General features: G+C 39.9%; 1 protein-coding gene across 2 annotated transcripts in view; it reads right to left on the minus strand.

Moving 5' to 3' along the window:
• The window catches only part of LOC115214317 (cobalt uptake protein COT1-like), a 35,684-nt gene extending 26,264 nt beyond the window's left edge, over positions 1-9,420 (minus strand). Inside the window, exon 1 of one of the 2 annotated variants that reach the window (XM_029783491.2) lies at positions 9,209-9,420. The gene's annotated coding sequence lies outside the window, so the exon portion shown is untranslated. Of the gene's footprint in view, positions 1-1,424; positions 1,485-9,208 lie in introns of those variants that run through there. The other variant, XM_029783492.2, reaches the window with a different exon arrangement.
• Positions 9,421-11,622: the final 2,202 nt, after the last annotated feature.

Consider the following 11,622-nt stretch of genomic DNA (forward strand, 5'->3'; position numbering starts at 1 on the left):
ACGACCTCTCGAGCTAGGCGTCCGGCATACACCTGGTTCAGTCAGTTGTGTTTACTCAGCTGTTTATAGTATATTTTCTGGTTTTGTTTCACAAGCTGTAATAAACAGTTCAAAAGTCACAAACTATAAACGGTATCGAGTGTTTGGTTAAACCGGACAATCTTCTTCTGTGGACTTGAATCGGACACAAAGTCTTCCTAAGTTAATAATGCTTGAGATTGGTTTTTTCTCAATTTACATCGTCGCCCAAACTTTAGCTTGGGTGACGATGTAAATTTTCTTGCTTGAAAAAGTTTGCGAGACACAAACAGCAATAGATTAAATCTGTCCCTCTACCTTATTGGTTTCCTTAGATTTTAGTGTTTCTCTTTATCCTTATCAGAAAGCTGCTTTATCTATATCTTGCATTAAAGCAAAGTACACCCATATGTTGTGAAGCCACTTTGTAGTACAATACGCTCTGTGTTTCACATTAAACTAAGAACATCGGAAAGAAAGGTAAGGAAGCGGTTGAAACGGAAGTAGGATTCTCTCTGAAGTTACGAGTTCGAATTCTATCAGTGTCAGTTCTTGCCTTTTATTAATAAGTCTACCTTACACTTAGTTGATTGAATAAACTCTTGCCCAGGACTGGATATAAACCTTGTGGAACCCATGGCTCAATAGGTTTTGGCTCCAACGATTTTGCGTCGGTAATTTTCAACGGTTTTGGGAACAACGAGATTGTGCATTACAAAATCAAATATAACTTTGAAAATAATTTAAATACGAAAAACATTTATAATTTCATATCAGTTTTGCATTTTCTAAATATTTTTTTTTGCATATTCCCTAACTTTAATGACTGCCATCGCTTTGCTTGTTTGTGACGATGTTGTCTTATTTATTTGTTTGGAAAATGTATTGCAGTTGGTTACCCTCTTATTATATTTGAACAAAAAAGGTGGCGAGCTGGCAGAAACGTTTACACGCCGGGCGAAATGCTTAGGAGCGTTTCGTCTGTCTTTACGTTCTGAGTTCAAATCCCGCCGAGGTCGATTTGGCCTTTCATCCTTTCGGGGTCGATAAATTAAATACCAGTTGCGTACTGGGTCGATCTAATCGACTGGTCCCCTTCCCCAAAATTTGGGGCCTTCTGCCTAGGGTAGGAAAGATTACATTAGAAGAAAACAGAAGCATGTTCAAAGTATTTTTAAAAAGGCACAACTGAAACGGGTCCCATCAAATGAAGGGTCTTTAAGCAGTTTGAAGAGGCCCCAAAACTTAAAAGGGTCTCGGTAGATTCAGAGGTGCTCAGTTAAATTTGATATTTTTTTTTTAATCTGAAAGGTTCCAAATAAATTAAATGAGGCCTTAATAATTTAAAGAAAAACTTTAATGGATTTAAAAAAATTAAACAAGAAAAGAAATAACAAATTATTTACCTGATTGCTGTAAACGTATATATTTTTTATCCTCTAGGCACAATGCCCGAAATTTTTGGGGAGGGTGCCAGTCGATTAGATCGACTCCAGTACGCAACTGGTACTTAATTTATCGACCTAAAAGTATAAAAGGCAAAGTCGACCTCAGCAAAACACGAACTCAGAACGTAAAGACAGACGAAATATCACTAAGCGTTTCGACCGGCGTGTTAACGTGTATGCCAGTTCGCCGCCTTAAATTTATAATATGTTAAAACATCTTTAAGTATGCCAGATATTGTGTGTCTGAAGAACACAGACTGTATCACACGTGTTATTCATTTGGGTTAAGCTTACTAATCAGGTTTTGTTATCATGACCTTCACCGGTTTCCTTAGATTTTAGTGTTTCTCTTTATCCTTATCAGACAGCTGCTTTATCTATATCTTGCATTAAAGCAAAGTACACCCATATGTTGTGAAGCCACTTTGTAGTACAATACGCTCTGTGTTTCACGTTAAACTAAGACTAGTTCGAATTCTATCAGTGTCAGTTCTTGCCTTTTATTAATAAGTCTACCTTACAAGTACTTGATTGAATAGACTCTTGCCCAGGACTGGATATAAACCTTGTGGAACCCATGGCTCAATAGGTTTTGGCTCCAACGATTTTGCGTCGGTAATTTTCAACGGCTTTGGGAACAACGAGATTGTGCATTACAAAAACAAACAAAAAACATTGTCTGTGGAGTACTCAGCCACTTTCACGTTAATTTCACGAGCTGGTTGTTCCCTTGATTGGATCAACTGGAACCCTCGTCGACGTAACCGACGGAGTGCTAGTTAATCGAATTACTGAGTTTTCATAGTCGAAACAAAACAACCAGCGATAATCTGGTTTTCTCGACAGCACTGCACTGATTTAGTCGACCCCGAAAGAATGACAGGCAAAGTCGACCTCAGCGGAATTTGAACTCAGAGCGTAGCGGCAGACGAAATACCGCTAGGCATTTCGCATGGGGTGCCAACTCCAAGCTTTAGGCTTCTCTGAGTTAAAGGCACCTCCGATGCTTAGGACCCCCTAGGTCATGGTTCATATCGGTCCCTACATAAATCCGGCCCTGCTTTAGCTCCACCACTAATGCTATACGTGATATTGTTAGAGAATAAGGGTGATGGATATGGTCAAGTTGGAAACATGTTTTACTAAGGACACTAAAGGACTTCTTCCGATTCTGGGTTCAATTTCGTTGAGGTCGAATTGACTTTTAGAAGGAAAACATGTCAATGGTTTATTGAGGTCGAGGATAGGTTTACAGCTGGATGAAGACCTCAGTGCAGTGCTGTCGAGAAAACCAGATTATCGCTGGTTGTTTTGTTTCGACTATGAAAACTCAGTAATTCGATTAACTAACACTCCGTCGGTTACGTCGACGAGGGTTCCAGTTGATCCAATCAAGGGAACAACCAGCTCGTGAAATTAACGTGAAAGTGGCTGAATACTCCACAGACAAGTGTACCCTTAACGTGGTTCTCGAGGGAGATTCAGCGTGACACAGAATGTGAAAAGGGTGATCCTTTGAAATACAGGTATTACTCGTTTTTGCCAGCTGAGTGAACTGGAGCAACATGAAATAAAGTGTCTTGCTTAAGGACACGACGCGTCGCCAGGAATCGAACTCACGACCTTACGATTGTGTGCTGAATACCCTAACCGCTTAGCCACGCGCCTTCAAATGAATTAATGTGGATGTTGTTGAGTATTCCACAGTCACACGCAAAGTAATTTAATCCTCGGGCATAATTAACGCGATACAAAGCATGGCAATGCTGGAGCATTCAATTACAATCCATCCAACAGTCTTCTGTACAGTTTCTACCGATTCATCTTCACCCACAAGATCTGGAGTGACTTGAGGCTATGGCAAAAGACGCTTGTCTCAGACGTCATGAATTAAAATCGAATTCACTCATCATGAGTCCATTTAGCTCTAAGTGCTACGAGAAGAAACAGTTCACCACTAGAAGCAACGACTATTTGAGCTGCCTTTTCTATTGGGTTGCTGCATAATTATTGCGGGGATTTTTTTTCCGTCGAATTTTATTCAACAAAAACAATAACAATATTTAACAAAACCATCTTTAAATGACGGTCAGACTGTCTGCCAAGCAAATGGGAAGCAGTAATTGAAGTAGATGGTGAATATGCTCCAGAATAATCATTTAAAGATGTTTTTGATACGTGTTGTTATTATTTTTGCTGAATAAAATTTGTTGGAAAAAAAGTCGCAATAACTCTGCACCAAGCCAATAGGTTTATTGAAAATGTCGACTCAGATGTAGTTTTCCATGTCATTTACGAAAATCCCAATTATATTTTGGTAAGATTTTAAGAATGGAATTTTTTTCTAATTTTAGATTGTCAATTCTCGACATTCTCCCCAGCAGACGATGCTGTTTCTATATGTTCTAACACGAAACCACTTCCCATACAAGACCACAGTCATTCGAAACCACTTTGGGATTTGGGTTTAGGGTTAAGGATTAAGATTTATGGTTAGGAGTTAAGGTCTAGATCCAGAGTTTATGGCTTGGGTTAGAGTTTGTCGTGCATCGCAAAAATTCATGGCAAACAGAATTTTTTTGGAGTAAAGATAGTTTGCCAACATAACATGGCAATCCTGGTTTAGGACGAATATTGCTGTAATTTAGCCCCAGGAGACATCATCTCCAGCTGGCTATACGGCATGATCTGTGTCCTTATATTTTCGAACAAGGGAATCTAGCACCCCCACTCAGCTCAAAATAATATCTGTGTATCGCGGAGAGAAATAACCCTGAAATCACGATACACTGATATTGATTTGAGCTGAGTGGGGGTGCTAGATTCCCTTGTTTGAAAATGTAAGGATACAGATTGTGTCGTATAGCCAGCTGGAGAAAATGTCTCCTGGGGCTAAATTACAGCAACGTTCGTCCTAAACCAGGATTACCATGTTATGTTGGCAAACAATCTTTACTCCAAAGTACTGTTGCTGAATATCTGTCGTTGTGAGATTTAAAAATAGTAATTTTCGGATAATTTTTTTTTCATTAAATATTTTCCTCTTCAAAGATTTTAAAATCTCTTCGTCATTAATTTCTCAGAGATCCTAAAAATGTCATACAATCAGCCATAGACATGAAGGCGCATGGCTCAGTGGTTAGAGCATCGGGTTCACAATCATAAAGTGGTGAGTTCAATTCCTGGACCGGGATGTGTGTTGTGTTCTTGAGCAAGACACTTCATTGCACATTGTTCAAGTTCACTCAGCTGTAGAAATGAGTTGCGACATCACTGGTGCCAAGCTGTATCGGGCCCCTTTGCTTTTCCCTTGGATAACATCTGTGGGGAGGTTGGTATGCTTGGGTGACTGCTAGTCTTCCATAAACAACCTTACCCAGACTTGTGCCTCGGAGGGGAACTTCCTAGGTGCAATCTCATGGTCATTCATGACTGAAGGGAGTCTTTATCATTTTACCCTTTCTAAGCCATAGACGCAAGACCTACAATATTTACTACAAACAGTAGATTGTATGCCGCCTGGGACAGCTCTTGAGTTTGCCATCCCCATCGTGCCCCAATACAAGCTTATACAGAAGACCCAGAAGCACTGCCACTATAAAAGAATCTCTCGGGGCAGGTTGTCCCCTCGCCCATTCGCCCCGTATCTAGCTATGCTACTACAAACAAATACTCAGGAATATTTCCCAATGAAAAATATCAAGTGTAAATTTTGTTACATTTTTGAAAAAATTGCTATACTCTTAAAAAGGATAGGGTTCACGAAAGAAGAGGCCAAGAGTTCGATGGTTCGTTTCCCATCCTTGGTGCTGCGGTGTTATCCTGGTTAAGAAAATTGGCATCAGCGACAAGGTTTATAACGAGCTTTAATCAACTGGCTAATGGTTTAGAAATTAATTTCCCATTGTGAACGGTGGCAGCATTGTGGATTTAATGAATGTTTTGATTAAGTCTCAACCTGGGCCCTTCCTCTGCATATAAAGTTATCAGCGATAGAGCAACGTCCTACAATCTAACTTGAATATATATTATCAATCGGCCGCGGAATGTTACTGTACACTCGGGATAAGAAGAGAACAGATTCACATTTATTGTGATAAGGGAGAAGAAGAGGTGGAGGTGGGGATCCAGTTGATACCAGTAGCGAAGCTGAGGGTGGGGACGAGGAGACTGTACGCCCCTGGCAACACTTGAATGAGGGTGGCATTTTTGAGTTTGCTGTATAAGCATGGGGACCAAGCGAGGGAGTAAATTCAAGGGCTGTACAGTATAGTAGGGTCAGTTGGGCACCGTCTGTGAGAAAAACATACCATGATACAACTCATTCTGCCAGAAACTTGGAAACAACATGCTGTACTGCTTGGCATTCGCGCTGGACGGTCCAATACAAACATTTCTGAGTGTTTGGGTGTCAATCTGAGGACTGCAATCAGAGGACATGTACCGAGAGTGATAAAAATCAAACATCCAGTCAACCTCATGGTGTTTGGAGTGATCACTAGTGATGGTGATGTTATGCCTCCATTCATCTGTCCACGCGGCCTCAGATTCAACACAGAGGCCTACATTCTAGTGCCTAGAGGAGGTAGTGCTGCCCTGGGTCAAGAGGGTGGCTGCTGAAAGACCCTGTGTCTGGCAACAGGACTCTGCACAATGCCACACAAGCAGGAGAACCCACTCATGGCAGTAGGACAATTTCTGCGACCACATCACCCCTAACATCTGGCCGTCTAACTCCACAGACAGCAGACCCCTTTGTTATGTGTGAGGCGCAGTTGAGTGAGACAGCAACAAAACTCCTTTTAACACCAAAGAATTATGGCAGCGTTCACAACTTAAGTAAGAAGACTTAAGTAAGAAGAGTTGTAGGGGATTCCGAAGTTGTCTGGAGGGCGTGGTGGAAACCAATGGCGATTTTATTGAATAAATTTACTCTTCAGTATTTCAAGATGTTCTTATGTAATTTTGGTAAATATATGTTAAAATGCGATGTCTGTTATTTTCATTTTTGCGTAATTTAGACAATTTATTCATCGCAGCCTATATATAATATATATATATATATATATATATATATATATATATATATTATATATATATATATATATATATATATATATATATATATATATATATATATATAAACGGCAGTTTGTCTGTCTGTGTGTCTGTGTGTCTGTCAGGTTGTACCCTCACCCTGACTACAGCTTTCAACCGATTCTGATGAAACTTGACACACACATAGCCCAATGTCATAATTCAAAACTAACGCAGCGAAAATTTTGAAAAGTTCCCCCAGTTCTGAAAAAAATCGATAAATTCAACATGGGGTCGAGAATCTAAGCTTTTTATATGCAACACATTTTCTGTCTAAGGGACACAACTCGACCTTTTTATCGCCCAAAGGGACAGCTAGGAACATCATATACACAGAAGTATTCGAGTGAAGAGAAGACATTGCAACCTACACATGCGCCTTCGTTCCCTAGAGGGAAAGGACTAGATTGGGATTATTCGTTGCCTACTAGTGGCTCTTACATACCCGGGCAACGCCGGGCTATGCTGCTAGTATTTAATAAAATGCCTTTATTTATTTCTATGTTTGTTTCATTAATAAACATTAATGAATGGTGAGTGATTGGAACTGTGGAACAGTGGAACCTTTGTGTGTTTCGTTACGTCTTGAGGTTAATTCTGCATTTTGTTTCATCTCTCGGATCGATAAAATATAAGCAACAGTGAAATCCCCGGAATCTCGAATTATGTATCTTCGTGCCACGCCAGAATTAATAAATATGCATTAAACCGTGCATGTGTTTATGTAGACAGGTGTGTCGACTTGTGACTCTCCATGTTAAAACGCAATTTAGTAATTCGATATGCATATATCCGAAGAGTAGGATTGCGAATACAAGCGGCTGAAAAGAGGTACCTCCGAACGATCTCTGGGGTAACGTTAATTGACAGGGTGCGTAATTCGGAGATAAAGGAGTCTCTCCAAGTCAAGCCCCTATTTCTCTGCATTGAGAGGCCCCCAACTTCAGAAATATGTACATGTGGTTAGACTGCTGCAGGAAAAAATCACAAGACGGATTTTTCAAGCTGGGTGAACCGGCAGAAGACCCAGAGGTGGGACAAAAACGGGATGGTTGGATAACATCCATAATTGCAGTCCGTCTGTCGGAAAGTTTAATGACAGTTGCTTCTGAGAGGACCCTACGGAAGAGGTGCCTGAGGACTCTAACGCCTCGACCCTCCCAAGAATAGTCGACGGAGAAAATCGATAGAAGTAGCTATTGATAATATATGCTACCAGATTGATTGAAATCAATATAATCGATTAAAACCGTTGGAAGCAGTAGTGACCCCCACCCAGTATAAATCTTAATTCGATGAATGGAATCAGTTAAAGAAATACAATTATCAAACTGAAATTAACAGACAATTATTCGTGGCACTCCGTCGGTTACGACGACGAGGGTCCCAGTTGATCTGATCAACGGAATAGCTTGCTCATGAAATTAATATGTAAGTGGCTGAGTACTCCACAGGCACGTGTACCAATAACGTAATTCTCAGAGAGATTCAGCATGAGACACAGTGTGACAAGGCTGGCCCTTTGAAATAAGGTACAACAGAAACAGGAAGAAAGAGTGAGAGAAAGTTTTTGTGAAAGAGTACAGCAGGGTTCGCCACCAACCCCTGCTGGAGCCTCGTGGATCTTTTTAGGTGTTTACGCTCAATAAACACTTACAATGTCCGGTCTGGGAATCGAAACCGCGTTTTTACGACTGCGACGTCGCCGCCCTAACTACTGGACCATTGCGCCTCCACAACAGATAATTCTTTTCTACTCTAGGCACAAAGCCCGGAATATTTGGAGAGGGGGTCAATAGATTAGATTGACCCCAGTACGCAACAAGTACAGACAAACGTAACTGGTACTTATTTAATCGACCCCGAAAGGATGAAAGGCAAAGTCGACCTCGGCGGAATTTGAACTCAGAACGTAACGGCAGGCAAAATACCTATTTCTTTAATACCCACAAGGGGCTAAACACAGGGAGGACAAACAAGGACAGATAAACGGATTAAGTCGATTATATCAACCCCAGTGCGTAACTGGTACTTATTTAATCGACCCCGAAAGGATGAAAAGCAAAGTCGACCTCGGCGGAATTTGAACTCAGAACGTAACGACAGACGAAATACTTATTTCTTTACTACCCACAAGGGGCTAAACACAGGGAGGACAAACAAGGACAGATAAACGGATTAAGTCGATTATATCAACCCCAGTGCGTAACTGGTACTTATTTAATCGACCCCGAAAGGATAAAAGGCAAAGTCGACCTCGGCGGAATTTGAACTCAGAACGTAACGACAGACGAAATACTTATTTCTTTACTACCCACAAGGGGCTAAACACAGGGAGGACAAACAAGGACAGATAAACGGATTAAGTCGATTATATTGACCCCAGTGCGTAACTGGTACTTAATTTATCGACCCCGAAAGGATGAAAGGCAAAGTCGACCTCGGCGGAATTTTAACTCAGAACGTAACGGCAGAGGAAATGCAGCTAAGCATTTCGCCCGGCGTGCTAACGATTCTGCCAGCTCGCCGCCTTCCCATAACAGATAATTAACAGCACCCATGTCGATTGTAAGTTTGCTGGTTTTGTCGTATTTTTATTTTTGTCAATGAAGTGCGAAAGAGAAATGTGAAAAATTGTGTCTTACCGTTTTGCCTTTCTCAATGGTAAAGATTCTCCTTTGTTTGTTGAAGTTTGATTTGTTCGTTCTTTTAGAAAAAAAAATTGTAAAACTGTATTTGTCAAGGATTACAAACTGAATTAGTTGATGGTCTGTTGAAAAGGTACGTATGCAATCGTTGGCGCACATAGACGCATATAACACTCACGAACTATTTCACACACACTCACCCTCACAATCACAGAGACTATTTCACACTCACATAAAGTATTTTCACATAACTACCCAGACCTCTCTCTCCCCCTTTCTCCCTTTCTGTCATATACTCTCTATTTTTAATCTTACTTCTCTCCTTCCTCTCACTGCTCCTACTTTATCCAATATCAGTCAGACTGATTAAAAAGAAAAAAAAGAAGAAAACTGAAAAGAAAAGAGAGAGTTAAATTTCGGTTGAATCAACTGAAAAAAACTCACAACATTCTCTGACAACAATTGTGATAACAGAGAAGAGAATATTTCTCGTCTCGTTCACCCGTTTTACTTATTTATTTTATTTGTTTATTTACATATTTTATATATTTATTTAATCTATTTATTTTTATGTTATTTATGTATTTATTTACTTATCGAGTTTGTGTGTCCTTGTGAAAAAGTAAAATACTTAAAGCTATAATTTCTACTTTACGCTTTTATAATTTATATATATATATTATATATATATATATATATATATATATATATATATATATATATATATATATATATATCTGCTGTATATTTGTGAAAAGGGCAGAAGTTGTCTCACAAGCAGTTGTGCAGGTATAAGTGTTAGTAAATGTGGTCAGATTGACCTGAAAGTTTGCACATCTATGTTAAAAGTGGTGGGGAGTTTGCTCAATTGAAAGGAGCAAAATTCCTCATCTTTATAATGTGGCCCGAGTAGACCAGAATGAAATCGGGTTCTAATACTAGTAAATATATATATATATATATATATATATATATATATATATATATTAATAAATAAAACATATGCATATATATATATACATATATGTACCTACCTACCTCTACATGTATATATACACGCATATATGAGTACAGGACACCAAAAAAACGTCGAACACAATGAGAAACGAAAACATAGACACAAACCCTAATTTTTTTAAACAACAAAAAAATAGAGTACAGGACAATTAACACAAAGAAAAAAACCCTTCTTCAGTCGCCATGGTTTCATCTACTCTACGTTTCGAAGGTGAAGGCGATATATATATATGTAACAAACTTAGTGTGGGTGTGAGTGAATATCTACTCTTGTACTTTCGGGGTACAAGAAAGCAATCACTTTCACTAGCCGTTGCTTTAATAATCCAGAATTCTACTAGTCAGAAACAACAAGACGCAGACGTAAAATATATATATACTACTTTATTCTCTTTCTTGGTAACAATAACAATAAGTGTGTTATCTGATGTCCTTGGTTCTGGGCGCGCAAGGCTGAAAGTTAATCGATTGTAATATTTACAAAATTCAGCCGCAAAAACAGAACGGGTTCAAGATGGCGTCGAACAATGGAGACGATGTTGGTCTGCAACAATTTTGGTTAAAGGCCTTTTGGTAAGGACTGCTAGAAGCAAGTTCGAACGGAGAGAAAATATGCGTGACCGTTGCCTTCGATAGCCATGTCTCAAAGTCCCCGCTGCTGCTGCCAGCGGTCAAACGTTCTACGGCCCCCTTGCCTCGCTAACTGCTACGTAGGCAATAGGGTTCTTCTTCCGGTGCTTCGCGCATGCGCGAGAGGGCCCTTCCTCTCACTTGGTGAAGGCACCAACACACGCGAAATACAAATGGACGGTGCGCGAGCGCGCACCGCTATAGGGTCACTACAAGGCTCCCCTCCAGTGCGTACGCACGAAAGGAAACTTATTGTAGTGACTGCAAAACTCAAGGTGGACACCAGATAACCAAATAGCACACAATAATATAATGGCAAAATTTATAACATACACAAGAAATTTACTAAAGGAAAAAGAGAAAAAATACTCAATGAGCAAAATCAAGAGTGCATGCATGAAAGTGTATACGTCACAAAAGTATAAACCCTTCCGCTGTAGGAAGCGGAGGGAAAGCAAAACTCACAGTCAATGAACCTAGGCGAAATTAAATCCAACTTCTCTAAAGGTGGTTAATCCTGCAAAATAGCAGTTAAATCAATTGCTGCAGGAGAGGAAATGGAATTGGCAGAAGCTCGCTAGTAACACAAAAGGCAAAAGTGCAAACATGCTGGTGTGATGCGCGACACAGATAATTTTCTGTTAATTACGTGACCAACAGTGGTCTAACAGGGAAAAATAATTACGCCTAAACATGGCGCAGCGCATGTGAACATCCGACGTCCTATGAGTCGGGAAAAGAATTAAGCTAGCGCAAACGTGTTG

The sequence above is a fragment of the Octopus sinensis genome, linkage group LG7 (assembly GCF_006345805.1).
Source record: "Octopus sinensis linkage group LG7, ASM634580v1, whole genome shotgun sequence".
Taxonomy (NCBI): domain Eukaryota; kingdom Metazoa; phylum Mollusca; class Cephalopoda; order Octopoda; family Octopodidae; genus Octopus; species Octopus sinensis.